The following is an 18,249-nucleotide window of genomic DNA, read 5'->3' as shown; positions in this document are numbered from 1 at the left end:
TTTGGAGCCTAGATGTAAGAAGTCAACTTTTCTTATGGAACAGCATAGAGCAGAACTAGACGTTGCCCAGAAATTTGGCTAACCTCCATAACTGTCAGGACGCTTGTCATATTTTCAGAGGGAGTTTCAAGAAAACAGATATTGTTTGCTTTTAGCTACATAGCTGCACTCTAACCCAGCTTCATGCACACACATACAGAAATTTCAATCTGGCAAGATTTTAGTGACAGAAAAAGCACTTCTGCTGAAATGTATTACAAACCTTTGGACAGAATATTAAAGTTTAGCATTTTACAGGCTGTAATAGAAACCCTGGACTCAGGAATGAGACTTCTGTGTAATATGGATCTTAATAAGGAATTCACAATCAAAAGATATATTCAGTGCTCAAAATAGTAAAATATCCATTATTTTTTTGTTCTTGTTTCCTGGTGAAGCAACAAACAATGATGAAAATGTTTGCAATTCAGCATGTAGCTTAGAAGAAGTCTCTCCAAATGATAATAAAATTATTCCAGGTTACATGTTTTAGTAGCCTCAGGACTCAAAATGTGATTTTCTTTATTCTTAATTCTAAAATTAAGGACAAGGTAAATAGATGCTTTGCACAGTAGTTTTACTGCAACATGCAGATATGTGCCTTGTTTAGCCCAATAAGTACAAAGTCACATAAAAATGATCCCCTTTCTGAAATAACAAAGTAATCTTGGGAAATGTGGTTTTGCATTAAAAATGATGTTGCTTGTTATTGAAATGAAAAATGAGAAAAAAAATTTAGTAGGCCTAACGCTGAAATTCTTATAAGGCACAGACTCCAAGCTATTTGACTAGATCTATCATGACTTCTCTGTACATGGACTTAAGAAAGATCGGATACTGGTGAAATCTGCATAGAAGTTGTGGTTTCCTTCATGTGACATTCCTACAGCTAGGTATATAAACAACTTAGACATACAAACTGAGTGCATTTTCTGTCCTTGCTGAATTAGAGGTCAGGATGAATCAACAAGTCTAGAAACCCCTTATAGCAGGTATGCATAGCTGATGTAAAGGCAAGAGGATGTTTCACACCCTGGCACTGCATGTTGTGCTAGTGGTTACAATTCTTTGCATGCTCAAAGTCTTGAATGTTTCTCAGACTGGCAGCTTGAAAAGTGAAGAGTTCCTTTTAAAAGTCTACAACTGTCATCAACATTGAACATAAACGTTTCAAAAATGTTGCATATAAATGTCAGTGCTTAAGAAATGAATGGTTTGTCATCTTGTTGCAAGAGATTCTTTATCTGTTTGAGAGCATCCTCCTTTCCTTCTGTAAAACAGAGCAAACAAGATCTGGACAAAGAGTAGCAGTGGGCAACAAGTAACTTCGGAGGTTGTTCAAATAGGGCAATGATGAGAGGCAAAGAATTAACATCTCATAGAGCACAGTGGGCGTGAGAGATATTTCAGGCTATGTCAAAGGCAGTGGATATTCTATTGCACATAGGATTTTATTATTTTCTTTCCTCACTCTAGTATTTATTTATTATCTGATTATTGCCTTCAGGGCACCTAGTGCATTATGTGCAAACAAGAGTATATGGCATTTCAGAAGAAACAGATATAAAAAGTGCTGAAGACTGCAAAATCAGACCCTTTGCTTGTCACAGAAAGGAGACCTCCATGAAACCAGAAAAATGGACAGTAAGCTTTCCTGGCATCCACCATCCTTTTCCCCAGATAAGGACACTTTTTTCCAGTATGTAAGTCTTCAGTACAAAACTGGCTTCAAATTTGCTTAATTCCCTACCGTCAACTAACACATTACTTTTCTTTTTATAGTGGCTACTGCCAGATTGCCATCTTTTTTTTTTTCCTCCTTCTCCTGTAGATGTGTTGTGCTGGCTGGTTTCTGTATGCAATTATTTTTATGTTTTTGGCACCTGCAAACTCATGATTGTCAATCTGGCCTTTTCTTAGGACACGTGTTCTACAGTTGAATAGTGTATCACTATAAATGTAGCTGACAATTACATTATTGCTTCCTTTGTATTTTTAAGTGCAACATTATCTGTCTCAGGCTTTTCATTCTAAAGATTCAAAACATGTGTTTGCAATTTTCAGCAGTAAAGTCTTTTGAACACATCCAGTTCAGGCTTTCATCATCTCTTAAGATGATTTTGTACAGATAAAACACAGATGAGTATAGCTGATCATGTGATTTAATGGACATTATCTATATGTTGCCATTACTGCTTTTGTAGCTATTTAATTTTAATCCTGCCTCCTAATCCTTACTTCATTTGGCTTTTTATTATTAATATTTGATGTTTTCCATGCATAACCACTTAAGGAAAGATTTTCTTAAAAAGACAATCAAGTACTCTCAACAAGTGTAAGAATGTTAATACAAGTATTGCTATGTCTATGCAAAAACCAGAAAAGTGCAAGGAATTCCTTTTCATACCCACATTCCTATTCGCAAAGAAACATGGTCGTGCCATCTACTGTCAATTTCTATTACCAAATAGCTGCAACCTATACAATATACAACTGAGGAAAAGGAATTAAAATAGATGTTTTCCTGCACTCACTGTTCAGATGCTGATAAGGCTGATGCAGTTGTCAGCATTGCTAATGAGTGTTTTTGTTGATGAAGTAACATGATTTTTGTCATTTGTGCTTTTTCTGAGATTAACATTCATGTGTTTGAGTGTATGCCTCCATGCTACTGGAACAGCTCACCCAGCCTGTGGCATATCGTGCTCCCGAGGGGCAGGAGGGCAGGTTGCATCTTGCCTCCCCCTCTCCTGCATATCCTCACCTCCTCTGCCATTGCACGTGGTTTGAGCATTCAACTGTACAAGAGAAGGACATGCTAAGCCATGTGATGGGAAATTTTTATATAGGTTATATGAGCGCAAAACCCTTCCCAGCTTCTATCTCCCTCCTACTCCTGTGGTTAGTGGGTCTTTACATGCTCCCCTTAAGTACCAGACTCATAATGGAGTCCTTTTGCAGGTGGTTTAAAACCACTAAAAATTTCTGTACATTGAAAATATTTGAGATAGCACTTCATGGCAAAACTTCCATTACGCAATGATATCATGTCCCCACTTCTAACATTAATAGTCACTGGGTAACAGATGTTTAAATTTGCAGTGATATTTGTGGTAATGAAACCAGTCACTACAGTATGATAGGTTTCTCCTAACCCAATGTCTTATACTAAGACATTTTTGAATAACAGTTTTCACACCCAAAAGGAAGGAAGAGATATCAGTTGCTTTTGACATACAGGAGTTAGTCAACATATTGTAAAAGGAGAGGGCTGCAGCATGATTTTTATATGAAAAAAAGCCCTGCATCTGTCTGCCATAGGAATTGTCATTCTCTGTCAGTTCCAGTTATTTTCAGTGTTGATCCTGAAAACACATTAGGAGAGCCAGAAGTGCCAACAGTTTCTTGTGCTGGGTGCTAGATGCCACACAGACTTGTGCTAGCTGTTTCTTCACTCCTTCAAGTATTGAAGTTTGCTTTTATCTTCGTAACTCAGCAAGGTATGAAGAGAAGTCTGATTCCAAAAGGGAAAGAAATATGACTGTCAACTGCAGAAATATTCCTGCAGTGAATAAGCTCTCCTTCCTTCTCATCAAAGCATGCTGCATTTCTCTTTGTCATGCTTCAGCTGTTCATAGATGCTAAGCAGTGAGACTGTCAGCATAATCAGAAATACAATTAAGTGATTCAATTGTTCTTGTGACTGTTCATACTATAAATAGACTAAATTGTCACATCCTTACCACGTACAGTTTTTTTTATTCGGGATTTTGTTGTCATCGATCTCCTTAGTTTTCTAATTATCTGGAATGACCCTAATGTTCAAAGGCTCAGTCAGGATTAGGACTGTAACGTGGTAAATACTGTACAGGGGCAGAATAATCAGTGTATCTGACTGTTTACTTGATCTTAATGCCTCTTCCTGAAGACGGAATTCTGCACCTGGAGCACTTCCTATCTAAAAGTAAATATAAAATCCCAAGTAAATGTAAAATTCTAGGTCTTCTAATGCCAAACATCTACATTTCAAAATCTTGAAATTGTAATATTGTATTGTATGTCTTCTTTAAAAAAATGAGAGTATATTTTATATGTGCAATGTATTTGTATGTTTTTCCTTATCTACTTTCAGAACAAAGATTGTTTTAAGATTTCAGATTATGTAAGATTTTATTTTTATGTTCTTAACACAGCAACTGTTGAACAAAGATTAAAGGCGTATTGTAGGATATATGGCATGACCTTTCCTACCAGGCCAAGAAGAGGTATTCAAAGGACTGTCTGTACTGGGGAGGGGCCTGTGACGATGGCATCCTTCCTGCAGAGTGAGTGATCAAAATCCTCTGAAATCCTCTTAGGCGTTTGGTCACAGTGGAGAATAAAATCATCTTAAAGTGAGCTTTACAGTGGCTGTCACCTCAAATTAAAATGGAGAGGTGGAATCTTGAAACTGTAAAGTATTAGAAGAGGCCATGCTGCCACTGAACATTGTGGTGTAGGACAGGAGGAGTCAGGGAATGTTACAATCCAACATATTGGTGTCATGACTTGAAAAAGAAGCAGGACATTTCCTACACGCACAAACTTAAATTTGAAATTCTGTCCTGTCACTTGTCTTTGTGTGAAATAACACTACAGGCCCTGGTTTTCAGAGCAGATGCCCATGCATGTGGAGGCACAGGTGGTGGTTGCTGGAGCTCCAGAGGCGTGGAGATGGCTCTTCATGCAGAACAGCTGAGGTTCAAAGTGCTACTTGACAAGCAGCATCGTCCCTTTCAGTGAGACTCTCATGAGTGACTCAGCTGGAAATGCTGAGTAAAATATTAATATTACTTTATAATGCTGAGTAAAATATTAATATTACTTTAGAGACTCTTTACATTCTAAAATATCGGATCTTCAAGAGCTCCTGTTGTTATTGCAAAAAGGCAAATTCAGTTACTGTGAAGCTCATCTATTTGCATCTTTTTCAAAACCAAATCAGATTGATTTATTTATAATTTCATTTAATTCTCCCCCCCCACTTTGTTTGTTTTACATATGTGGCTTTGATTTACTGCCTTTCATTGATGAAAAATAAAGAAGTATTTCCTTGATGAAATTTAAATCTCCATTTAACAATAAAATATAAATATGTTCTTGACATTTTTATTTTCTTTTAGTGGGGTATGGTTTATAGCTTTTAATTTATTCTTCTTGATCTTTTTCATATTTCTTAATCAACACAGTTTCATAGTGAATTTCAGTGTATTTGTTGTCATATAGATTTTAATGTGTTTGATTTTTCACATTTGTTATCTGTTTATTTTTTTTTCTTCTCAAAAGTTTTATAGGCACTACACCAATCCTGATACTGTATTTGTGTTGGCTTAGGAGTTCCTTGTAATTTAAAATCCCACTGGTAGATCTCTGGGAGGAGGCTGGCTTGGGCTTTCTTGTCCAAGAAATGTAACCCATACTGCCTTTCTGCAGGTTTACTATCTCAATGATGTATAGCTTTTGACAGAACTTCTCTGAAGAGCCTTAGAGAAATTTCTTGGATTTGGATACATGATGTAATTCTAGTTTTGGTTCACATGGTTGTTAGCATTTCTCTTTGCATTTACCTCCAGTAGGTAAGCCATCTTACCTGAAGCCATCCTCCATTGCTTAGTTTGTCATCAATCCATAAATAAGCTCAGGGTCACTCCAATGTTGGCCCAGACTCAGCAGAGTTTTCAAAAAATGCAAGTGAGTAGTTTATTTTAATTTCTTTTTTTTTGTTGTTTATTTATTTTCTTCTATTTTCTCTGTTCACTCTGCTAGGATCTATTTTCTTACCTTTTTTTCAGAATAATAGAGTTAAAATTGTTGAGACCACAAAAAACTCCATAAAGAACACGAGCCATCAGATTAGCTCAGATTAGCAAATGCATTTCTAGTTTAGGCTTTCTAAAATAAGAGATGATCTCTGTATTGTCTTCACCTTTTTCTTCTTGATCTTTCACATTAACTGAAAACAAAGTAGTTGACTGTTTTCTCCCTCTGTAAATAATTTTTACAGAAATATTTGCTTTGTATACAAACCATGCAGAAGATCTTTCTTTCCCCAATTTAGAAGGTGTTTTAAGTGATATTGCAGCCCAGAAGTAGTTTTTAGGACTGCATCCATACTAGCGAATGAAATGCTGCCACATTCTGCTCCCAGGCACTGAAACCCCATTATCCACACCAATAAATTGCAGGATTGGTCTCCACAGCTATGACCAACAACTCCCAGGTAGCTTAGGACTCAACACAGGCCAGGAACTATTCTCAGGGAGCACTATGTGTACAGCCAGCCATGTTTTGAAGGCAAAGAGAATTTAGTATGGACAGGTGCTATTCCATGCCAGCTAGTCCAGAATATATTTACTCTGCAGAAACAGCTGTGTTAGGAGAGTACCAAGAAAGGTTTTAATGCAAACCAAACTTTTAATGAACTTTTACTTTTTATTCGTATTTTAGAGCTACTAATATTTTGCAAATGCTCCTTTCTGTTCTCTGATATCTGACCTATGGTCTATGCTCTGTTATTGTGGTGCAATTGCAAGCAAGTAAGCAAATAAACAAAACATATTTGTACATGAATGCCAGTTGACTGTAAGAGAGGTATTAAAGCACTCACTGCACCAGAATCTGTCTCATGTTTAGATAAATGATTAAACAAATGATAAGGAGAAAGACTGGAGGTATTCACCTTTCTGTAGATATAAAGAAGTGCAATCAAGCTGTGGTACTTAATAGCTGCATTTCCACCTGTTGTAGCTTTGCTTGTGACACAGAGTTGCTTTATTTTTTGTAAAGTGGGAACTATTTATAATCATGTAATATGACATGAGAACTAATGCTATTTCATTATATTTTTTTACTGTGGCCTTTAATGGGAACAGATCTAAATCGGTATGCATTACTCTTTGAAGAATGGTGTTAGCAATCTTGAGTACTTTCTGAGAAGAAGGACTATCTGGATGACACTTTGACTGGATGACAGCTGCATTAGCAAAATTCTGCTGATGATATTACTGTCAATATCTCAAGGTTAACATAGAATTTAATTAATCTTTTGAACAGCATCATTAACATTTTACACGTAATATTTAACATATATTAACCTAATATCAAAGTTTTATATCTGTATTTAATCTATAATATTTAATCTTATATTTAGTATTTTTATGTTGAAAGACTGAGATTTAACAAAATCTATTCCATTGCAGTCACAAAAGCACTCAAACTATAAAAATGTACATTCAAAGTTCAACTTCTATTTACTAATATACAACACTTACTTTGAACTAATTTTAACTGCAGAAATTTTTACAGCACTTCATGAACCTACAGGCTTCTGCTTCTCACTGCAGGCAAACTGTTTGTGAAAGCTTTGATTGCAAAAAGTCAAGGATGTTATATTATATTGTCTGGCATTACTCATGATTGTCACTGCTTATTTCTCAGGTTACATATTTGAAATAGCATCTCAATGGAAATAATCTATGAAGACAAAACGAGACGATCACATTTGCTTCAGAAACACCTATAAACTTTGGGAGAAGCATCTTCTGCAGAGAAAGAGGCATTTGTGTCATACGAGCCACAAAATACAGATTCTTCATCTGTGGCCCAGGACCCAACCTGCACACACACCCCAAATCTGTGATGGCTCTTCAGAAAGCAGAGAACCTGAGTCAGACCAAATGATGTGGTCCTTCATGGTTTGTTTTGTTGCTGTTATTTATGTTACATGAACACTAAAAATGTGATGTCTGGTTACTTGTCTTGAACTTTTTATCTTAATCTGGTACTCAAATGGGGGATGAATTAGAAGTTAGTAATTTGTTATTTCATGGAAATTAAAGGCAAAATTGAGACTTTGCTCACAAAGGCATGAAGTTTACAGTGCCAGCTAGGGTGCATACCAAAGCTGAAACTTTTCTAAACGTTATTTTCTATTCATCGCATTATAATAGTGATTTATGCACTGCCATTGTCACCCATCTCTTTTCTTTTATTCTAATCAGCAGAGCTGCAGTTGTTGCTGTTGGTGACATCAGATTAAAGACCAGGGTCACCATTGTTGCCTGTCACTCTGAGAGACGACTGTGGTCAGTAATCAGAAATAACATTTATACCAAATGCCATTTCTGCTTCAATAATCATGTTCCTGTCAACTGTTCTTATTTGAGAAGGAAGCTAAAAAGAAATATTATTTGACAACAGGTCACATTTCACCTTGTTAAAAAGAGAAATCTTCCTCATAAAGAGAAGCAACCAACATGGCAGATTTGCAGGGAGTTATCCTTAAGGTAATAGGGACATTGAATTCTTCAACAGACATTTAGAAAATTAGTTATAAATGGGTAATCTGACAGATGAACTCTTTGCTGCACCGTTCCTCTAAGCCTGCAGAGCTAAGTACCATGGACCTGTTCGAAAGCTGATTGCTGAATTACTGAACAAGAAAGAGAGAAATACGTAACTAAATGATGCTGGTGTATGGAAGCCTGCATTGCCGAGATGACAGGTGTCAACATGACTGAATGGAAAACCAACAGCTAAACAGGAAAAATAATAAACAAGAGCTCCCAGTGTTCTGAAATGTTATGTGTGGCTCATTAGGAAAATCTAAAAACCTGGAATTTTGAAGAAAGGGGAAGCAATGTTGGAGTTAAGTTTCAAGACAACTGGTGAAAAACTCCTGTACAGTCTGGTTAAGTAATGGTCTGGTCAAGTAATGGTCTGGTCTTATCCTCACCAAAAGTTGAATGGAATAATTTTGGGACACTTACAGGAATGAAAACATTCAACTCATCATCTTGACTACAATTTACCCAACAGCAGATAAAGCTCAACAGATCTGACAAAGTACCATCCAAATGGATCAGCAATTGTTATATATAATTCCAGGTATTTACACAAAACTTTTTAATCCTAACTGCATTTGCCTGTCCTCTTGTTACAGAATAGATGTTTCCAGATTTCAAAACATAAGAGTTTTGCTAACATGGGCAATGTGTTAGACTATCTGTGCTCAACAGCAGAGAATTTTGCTGATATTCCATTGTACTTAACACAAAGGAATCCCACTTCTGGAGGTACGAGGCCTACTGGTGTCATTAGCTTTTGCTATGCTGCCATTTTTCCTTGCAGGATGGACTTAGGCTTAATCTTTCTTTCTTAACTGCACAACACATACTTTATCAGCTGTTCTGGATTCTCTTTGCTACCGAATGTGAAGGAGGGAAAGGGAATATCTTTGCTATCCTAACCCCAACAAATATCTGTCTTTGCTCCTGCTGCTGTGGGCAGTACCTGAAGGGAAACAGTCTGTGGCATTTTTTATCTGTGCAATGCAAGCACTAAATCAAAGTCAATGAAAGATCATTATTACATTGTTCCTTCAGAGCTTTCTTTTGTTATAAATTTGTAATAAGCTCCCATATGTTCACATGGAAGTGAAACTAATTTTACACACTAGTTATTTCTATTCCATTTCTATATTTCTTTATTTCCAACACTCATATTTGAATGACAAGGGACCAATTTTAGGCAAATTACCTAATTATCTCCTTAAATACTTTTTAATGGAATGGAACAGTGGACCTTTTCTTGTGCCTAACGATATTACAAAAGAATCAGAAAATTTTAAATCATAACTTTATTGAAAATTTTCTTAGAAAGAGAAGTCCATTGGGTTTTGACTGTTGAAAGCTAAATGATTTAGTCATTTTAATTTAACTCAAGATTGTGCTCAGAATCCAGAGTTAGCTGCACTCTCTTAGGTTGGAAAGCAGCTATGCACCTAATAAAAAGTTTCTGTGAAACAGGCCAGGTTGCAGGTAATTTCAGCCTGTGATAGCACAAAATTCTGCAACATTAATAACTATTTAACAACTAGAAACTAAAGCAGTTTTCAGAATTAGTTGTGTATTATGTAATATTTTCTAAGTTTAAATTTTTTGTAATTAAATAGTTCGACACTTGTCTGAATCCAACATAAAAAAGAATACTTAATTCATACGAAGGCACTGTGCTATATATGAGTAATTTTACAGCTATACAAACATAAAAATGTTTATTTTCCTAGATTTCAGATTTCCTGTTGTGCCTTCTTATTTTATTTTCAGCGGAAAGGATAGAGTGTTGGCTAATGTATCATACAGCACCATTTATTTTGATTCTTCCTCTAGTATTTTTTCCTAATATATCCTACTCTCCACCTTTGTTCTTTCTCTTATGCTATATTAACTTTGTGTTTTATAATCAAGCAATACGTGACTTAGTATTTCAAAAAGTATTGAGATGTCCTAACTTTGTTTGCACTTAAATTCAAGAATCTGTACTCTTAAGGTAATAATGGCCCAGCATGGATCCAGGATTGCTCCTGAGTTCTTCAGTGGTCTGGATCTTTCCCATGTCAGAAATCCTATTTTCTAATTCTGATTGACAAGAGATTCTTTTATACCCTGATAAACAAGGACTTGTATTCAAGTATGTATACTTTGTTACTTCCACTCTGGACCAACCAAAACATCTAGGACCCTGGTAATTCTGCTGCTTGGTGCATAAAAATATACACTGGGGAGTAAGAGTTGCTCTCTTACATACTGGAGAGGGGATGTAGGTGTAAATGATAACTGTGAGAATTTTTAAATAGGAAAGAGGTGGTTTGTGAAAGAGCCAAATACAATAAATGTTGAGGTACAAATGTCAAGGTGCAAAATTTATGTAACGGAAAAAGGTATTTGGAAGATATTATGGTTGAAGATCTTGTGGGAAAGACATAGATAGTTTTGTCCTCCAGACTTCTCAGAGGAAAGTCTGACAAATATTTCAGATGAAAATTTTAAGATAGTCTGCAGCTATTCCCCAAAGTCTTATATAAGCCTTACTATGTTAGGTAAAGAATTAAGACTTATTCAAAAGTTGCCAGTTATCATCTTGGTATAATTGATTCAGTGTGCGGACTGAGCTCATATCTCATCTTATCAATAACTTAAGTAACTTCAGGCTGTTTGGCCTTTCAAGTGTCTCAAACACACAATCTTTTAATAGCTCCTACGACAGCTATCCCTTACTGCACAACCCTTTTCTCCTTAATAACAGACATTATGGAAAAAGATGCTATTGAACAGGAAGTGGATTTTTAAGGCACGTAACATTTCAACTGTTTGGAAAAAAAAATTATACAATAACTGCATTTTTTTTTTTTTTAAGATCCAGTTCTCTGTTAAAAAATAAGAAAAATGATGTGGATACATTTTTGTTATTACCAAATCATTTAATATTTTGTTATTTATATAAAATCATAATACTCTTAAGAGGAAATAAATAACTTCAATTGCCAGTGCTTCTTATTATGGACAATAGTTCAGAAAAACAAAACTTTAAATTGAAAAATAAAACAAAAAGTGTCTGGTTACAAATATATGTCAATTTATTAGACATATAATAACTGTAAAATGACACATTTATGTATAGGATGAAACTTACTGTAATAGACATTTTATATATTTTTTCCTACTCTCATGATGTGTGACTGAGCTAGTGAGCGTAATTTGGAAAGGAATTTGCATTTATCTTTTGAGATGATTCTGGAACAAGCTGCTGACTATTTTGTTTTGTTAAAATCAGATGGGGACAACAGTTAAAATTTTCTTCTACAGCAAAACAGTCCACATCCATTTGTTTTTAGTATTTTATCCAAACTAATTTCAGGATTTCATGTAGGACAACATGAATTAGTAATAGTGTTTCTATCACTGCATTTTAAGCTACGTGTTTTTCTGATTTTTTTTTTCATACCCTCCATTCTTCTATCCTCCCTTGGAGTTCACACCTGCAAATAGCTACTCACAGTAACAAATAGCTGTTCTGGTTAGCATGTGTTTCAGATGACAAGAATACAATGGACTTATGATATTCATTAAAAGAGCAATAAAACTCCTACTGACTTCAGAAGTACTAAACTTTAGGCAATACGTAGGATTTTTCCATGAAATAGTATTCAGTAAGTTGAGGATCTGTGTTATGGAAGCCTGTCCTTAAAAGCTGAATGTGCTCAAGAAGAATGTATTTGATGGCCAGGGACATGGGTTGCTCCTATTTAAATCAAGCAGTTCCTTGATGACCGAACCCTTGTAAGCATAACTTAATTTTATGTAACAGAGATTAGTGACGAGATGTTACAACTTTTTATCTACAGTAGTTTCTTGTTCATTTCCAGCTGGGATCCAAGTGATCAGGACTCGAACCCAGGATGTGTCACAAACTACCTCTGTGACATTAAGTGATTCAGTCTTTCCATGGTTCATTTATCCACCTACAAATATAATCAATAAAGATATTCTCAACTATCTTCTGTGCTCCCTGTTACCTCTGGAAGTTTTGTTTTGGAAAAATCTATCCTCCATTTTACTTAGATACATTGTCAAGAATAATACAGAGAACAGCTGTAGATTGAGGCTTCTAAATACTACTGTACTTCATAACACTAACAATAATGTGAATATTTTGTTAGGTTTCTTTTGGCATGCTATTCTTGCTAAGTTTAAAAGTCAGTTTATCACTCAGACCAACCGTGGTTCAAAGATCCTCACCCTAAAGTCCCACTCGAAGATAACTGTGGCCAAGAAGAAAAAAAGAAGAAATAAGAAACACCCTGTATCTTAAAAAAAACCCCAACCCAAATCAAACAAACAAACAAAAAAACCCCAAAACCTCACAAACAAACACAAAACAAAATAAAACCAAAACCAAACAAACAAACCAACCCCCACAAACAAACAACAACCACCAACAACAAACCCCCAGGACTTATATTTTATTTCTTTTTTTCTTTTTCACAAAAAGGGTCACAATTCAATTTTATTTTTCAATTAGAAAACAGATGTAAAAATATTCATTCCCATTTCACAAAAATTCCATAAACAGTGATTTTGACATAAAAGCAAAGGAATTCTGCACAGCAGTCTATGAACCAGTTTCCCAGGTTCTGTGTACATAAAATTTCTGGAATGAAGCATATAGCAAAGCACACTGTTTGAAGTTTTCCATCTTGTGTACCAGCATTGACTTTGCTACAAGCATTCAGGAAGTCTGCAAGTCAAATCCTGCTGATTAAGCACTGGACATCTTTGAAAAATTCAGACATAATTCATAGAATATAAACAGTAAGAAATGAAAAATGAGAAAGAAATGAATGGTTTTATGATAGAAACTTTGGATGCTTAACAAAATCTCCCCTAATCACCATCTTCAGATGTAGACAAGTCAGCCCAGAGGATCAATGATTTTCATACAGAATTTTCTGTCTGCCAATGCCTATAATTCCCCAGGTGTGTTTAAATTAAATGGGGATCTAGTAATTGTTCATGCTTTGAATAAAGACATTGCTGAGTAATAAAATCTTTATAAACAACACTTAATCACCCATAACATAGACTGATGACATAATGTTATAATTTACATTTTAAATTTAAAAAAATTACCAACATGTAGTTTTTTTTATTTAACATATGTTTAGCTTGGGTGGGCAGGTGGGGTCAAATCTTGTTAAACTAGAAATACTATACCTCTGGGTTTACTCAATAGCAAGAAAAGTAAAGGAGACTATTAAAGGACTATTGGTGAAAGTAGTTGACATGAGTCCATGTAGTATAACTACTCATATCCTGGGAATGTGCCCCTCTGCAAAGGGATGTATAAAGGTATAGTATTATAACAGTGAGGTTATAAATGGAGAGTGAAAGTGGTGCATTGGCTTTGCATTGGCTACCTGCACATCGGAGAATGCTTAATAGATACACGGAGGGTAGGACCGTAGCTTCTTAGTTGTACATTGTATATTGCATGTAGTGCATGGAGGTAGCCAGGTGATGCTGGAGACAATTTCTTTCTCTGTGGCTCAGTCACTTTCTAGAGGTGCTCCCTTGCTTCCTTTCCTCTTCCTATTGTCTAAACACAAGATGATCTTGCCTCTAAATTTTATGCGTCCCATACCTAACTTTAAATGAAGTTAATATGAGGTGACAGGGCCTAAAATTCCACTTCTGAATTTTTAAAAAGGAAATCATTAGCAAAAATATTTTTCTGTTAGTTTAGATTGAACTATTTAAGCATATAATGTTAAATTGATACAAAGCTGGAGAGGAAAAAACATGAATAACATGAACAGGTCATTTGTCAACAAAATGGAAAAATCCTTTTTTTTTTTTTTTTTTTTTCCAGAGACCTTCTGTCATTATAATTAGGTGGAAGATGAGGTAGCCATCTGGCAAAAAAATAACACTTTATCAAAGCCTCCCTTTAGCCTGCCAGTTTCCCTCTTTCCCAACAGACAGAACTCTGAAAGGAAGGACACATAATCTTCAGTTAAATGGGGAATTCCCCCAGCATCAAAAGAGGTGTTAGGGAATTTGAAAGACCTGTTTAAAAGCCTAAATTTCCCATATGTGGGGAGTTTTTAGTATCGAAACCATACACTTTAGCATGGAAGAGGTGGATCTACCCATCCCTACACAATATGGATAGACATGTAACATTTCCTTTGGAAAAATATCTTAAAACATTTCATTCCAGAAAAAATGCAATTTAATTAAAAAAAAAGAAAAAAAGGTGTGGTTGGAGCTTTATAAACTCACCAGCTGGAGGGCTCCAACAAAATAAGGCAGCTTGGGGAATCTTCACAACTTCAGCCTGCAAAATTGTGGCAAAAACATAGATGTGACCTTGGAAATTTTGGGACCGCATCTATAATCCTTCAAAAGATTTCAAAATCTTTCTTTGTAGTCCAGTGGAACTGATATATTCCTATTCTAATATACATTTTCTAACAGTAATGTCTTCAATCAGAAATGTAAGTAGAACTTAGAGGAGGGGTGAAAATGAGTTTGACACCTCTGATTTAGAAGAAGTACAAGTACACTTTAGTCATCTTCATGGTCAGAAAGATATCATCTTAGATTTTAATATTGTTAAACTAGATAAAATTTTACAATTAAACTTTTACCTCTATATCTTTGTCTTCCTCTCTTGATTTGATTATATCAAAAAAGTGCGTGACATAAATTGATTTCCTGTTTATTTTGAATGAAAATCATTATCAATTTGGTTTCAGCAAGAAAAAAAAAAATCTTTTTTGAACTACCACACTATAGCAGTCACAATGACTGCATTTTTATGTTAGAATTCACAATCTTAAGCAGCAAAATTTTATAGTGAAGTACTGGCACAATCTTGAAACTTTTTTTTAAATACTTAATGCTAAATTCACTTAAGCCTTTGCATGACAGTAGCATCTGGAGAGTTTTTCTGTTTGTTAAGTAGCTGGGATGACTACTTTTCCACTTCTGGAAAATGTTACTTTCAGGGAGGTAAAGGATTTACAATTTGGTGGCGGGGGGGGAAAAAGCCAAGATTTACAGTATTATGAGCATGACATCTCTGTCTGAGAGTCCTAATGACCAGACACAGAAATGCTGGCTTGCACACCACATCAAAACAAACGAGAAAATATCATTAAATGTAGGTTTGGAACACTCATTTTTCTCTATAATGTATATTTCCACCAATCTGGTAACGTGAGGGTGTCACGGAGTGTAAGCAGTACTTGCCAGAATAGGAACAGGTGGCCTTAAATTCAACAGAAAAACAAGAATTCAGCTGTCTAACTAGATCTGCATGAATTTAACAAATGCTAAGGGAAAGAAGAAATAATTAAAAGGAAAAGGTAATTAAAAAATCTGTCTGCCAAATGTTTAGTGTCTGGCCCTGAACCCAGGCCCACCAGGACATGCCCTCTGCAGGCTGGGGCACTCAGCAGTAAGGTCCTTATCTGCTCTGTGGAATGTTTCTGGATTTTATCCAACAATTTTTTAATACCAATTTGTAAAAAATTCAAGGGAATCTTAAGCCAGCCATTTCTGAACAGTATATTTTTTCATTAAGGTACAAAGTGACTAGCCCTACACAAATGGGAAGATGAATGTCTAAATGAAACCAGCGCTCTGTGCTGCAGCAATGTGGGATAGTACAAACCAGGCAATTTCAGTGCTGTTGTACAAAACCCCACAGTAGCTATTCAGGAATAGGAAAGCAAACCAAACAAAACAGTAGAAGTGAATGCTGAAGCTGCTTTCCAGGCATAGGATTTAAAAAAAAATAATAATAAAGTGATAAGAGGAATCTAATACTGTAAATTTCTCCAGTATCCTGCAAAAAACAAGGCCATCTGCTGCTGCAGACATCCTCTGCCAGAGCAGTGTAGAAGTCTTCATAGAAATAAATCCCTAAAATAAATTCTGTCTCCCCTCATCCTGAAGTGGGAAAGGTTTTGCTGCTCTTCTAGGCCTTGCTTCAGTTACTTAGGTTGTTATCCATATAAAAGTGACACATGAGGCACAGGAGCTAAGAAAAACTCTCACCTTCCTGTAGGAGAGGGTGGACGTCACCATTCTATACCTCTGCTCAGACAACTAAACTGTGTTTTTACAGGGGGAAGTGAATCCAGATTGAGAAACTAGGATATCTAGATGTATTTAGCTGTGTATCTGCTGTGTAACTCAGGACCTAAGGAGTCAATAGAGTCAGCAACATCTAGGAAGATACTCAGTCTATCAGTCAGTGGCTTTCTGCTTCCAAGTGCCCTGACTCCCCCAGGATCTAAGAACTCTGCTTGCTCAGTCCCCATGGATTTCCAGCAGTCATCTGTCTCTTCTGGAAATGCTTACATATAAACACCTGAAGATGACATCCCTCAGTCTTGCATAGAATCTACCCTTATTTTCACACCCTACTGGATCCCTTTATTTTTGTTTCTCACTCATACTTCAAAGAGTTGTGTGTAGCCTTCTAGCTAGTGAGATCCTTGGCAATAGGCTGCCGTTCAGCTCTGCACTTACCATGAGAGAATGAGGACAGTGGTCTCAGTTTTGAAGGCAAAACAATTTGACTGCACAATCGTGTAACTCTTCTATTGTAGATATGGTTGAAGGACCCTACTGATGTTACATTTTAGACAGTGGATTAGCTGATGAGACTGCCTATGATAGCAAAGGGCTGGCCCTCCACACCCGTCTAGTTTTATGGCCTAGACGCAATAAATGTTCACACTAATTCCACCATGCTTTCCCAGAATACAGCCAGGCACAATTTACAAATGTAGTCTTGAGTTTTATTATTTAATAATAAATTCTGGTAAAACAGTTCACCTCCTCTCCCTGGACAATGAATTTCAGAAGCTATTACTGCCCTGAAAAATGCAAACTAAAGCTTGGACATTAATTATAAACATGAGATCGGACTCAACTGGGTAATTTGAATCACTTGCTTACAGACCACTCAATAATTTTCACACACTTTTCATTGAAAACAACCATTTTGTGGCTACAAAGGCGGGTTCAGTAATTCTCCTGTCATGAGTACAATTATAAATAAAACACAAGGGACTAAATGAGAGAGTGAGAGAATGAATTTGCCAGCTGGAAGCCTTAGCAAAACGATATTCCATGACCTCAGGAACCATTCAGTACAATTGAACCTTGTCTATCCTTGGCAATATATTCACAATAAATGTAATTGACTGTTCATCTCTGAACTTTGGGACTATATGGAACTGATCTTTTCTATGTAGATTAGATGTTCAGTGATGTCTTTGCTTATGTGAGGTCTTTATTACCCTGTGGCTAGTGCGTAGGCTGCAGTATGGTTTAGAAATACTTTACATATTTTGTTATTGAAATTTTAGCTGCTATGGCTATTGTAGTGACATTCTGTCTACCCTGTCTCTCTTCTTTCTCGTTCTTACATTTGATTTTTTTTATGAATATACCTTTCAATGTATATGGTTATTCTGTGGTTTTTTGCTTTTTGTTTGTTTGTTTGAATTAATATGTTTTCATCTTAATTGGACACTCCTTGCTATTGGTGACTTTACAAAGTATATACTCCTCCTGGAGAAAGGTTCTTTTTAAAGTTTTCTTTGGAGTATGGCATTTTCAAAGCAGAAACTAGGTGACAGACAGAAACAATAACAAAACTTTTCAATTAAAGTCCTCCCAACTTTACACTTAGATGCGATTTTCATTTATGATATTACTCCAAGGCTTAGCAGTATTTAAGACACTGATAAAAATTAGCAATAATAGATGTTTACAGCAATTTTGACATGATATGTTAAAGATGGACATTTGA

This window comes from Nesoenas mayeri (assembly GCF_963082525.1).
Source record: "Nesoenas mayeri genome assembly, chromosome: 2".
Taxonomy (NCBI): domain Eukaryota; kingdom Metazoa; phylum Chordata; class Aves; order Columbiformes; family Columbidae; genus Nesoenas; species Nesoenas mayeri.
The sequence above is the reverse complement of the archived record's forward strand: the minus strand, read 5'-3'. Positions refer to the sequence as shown.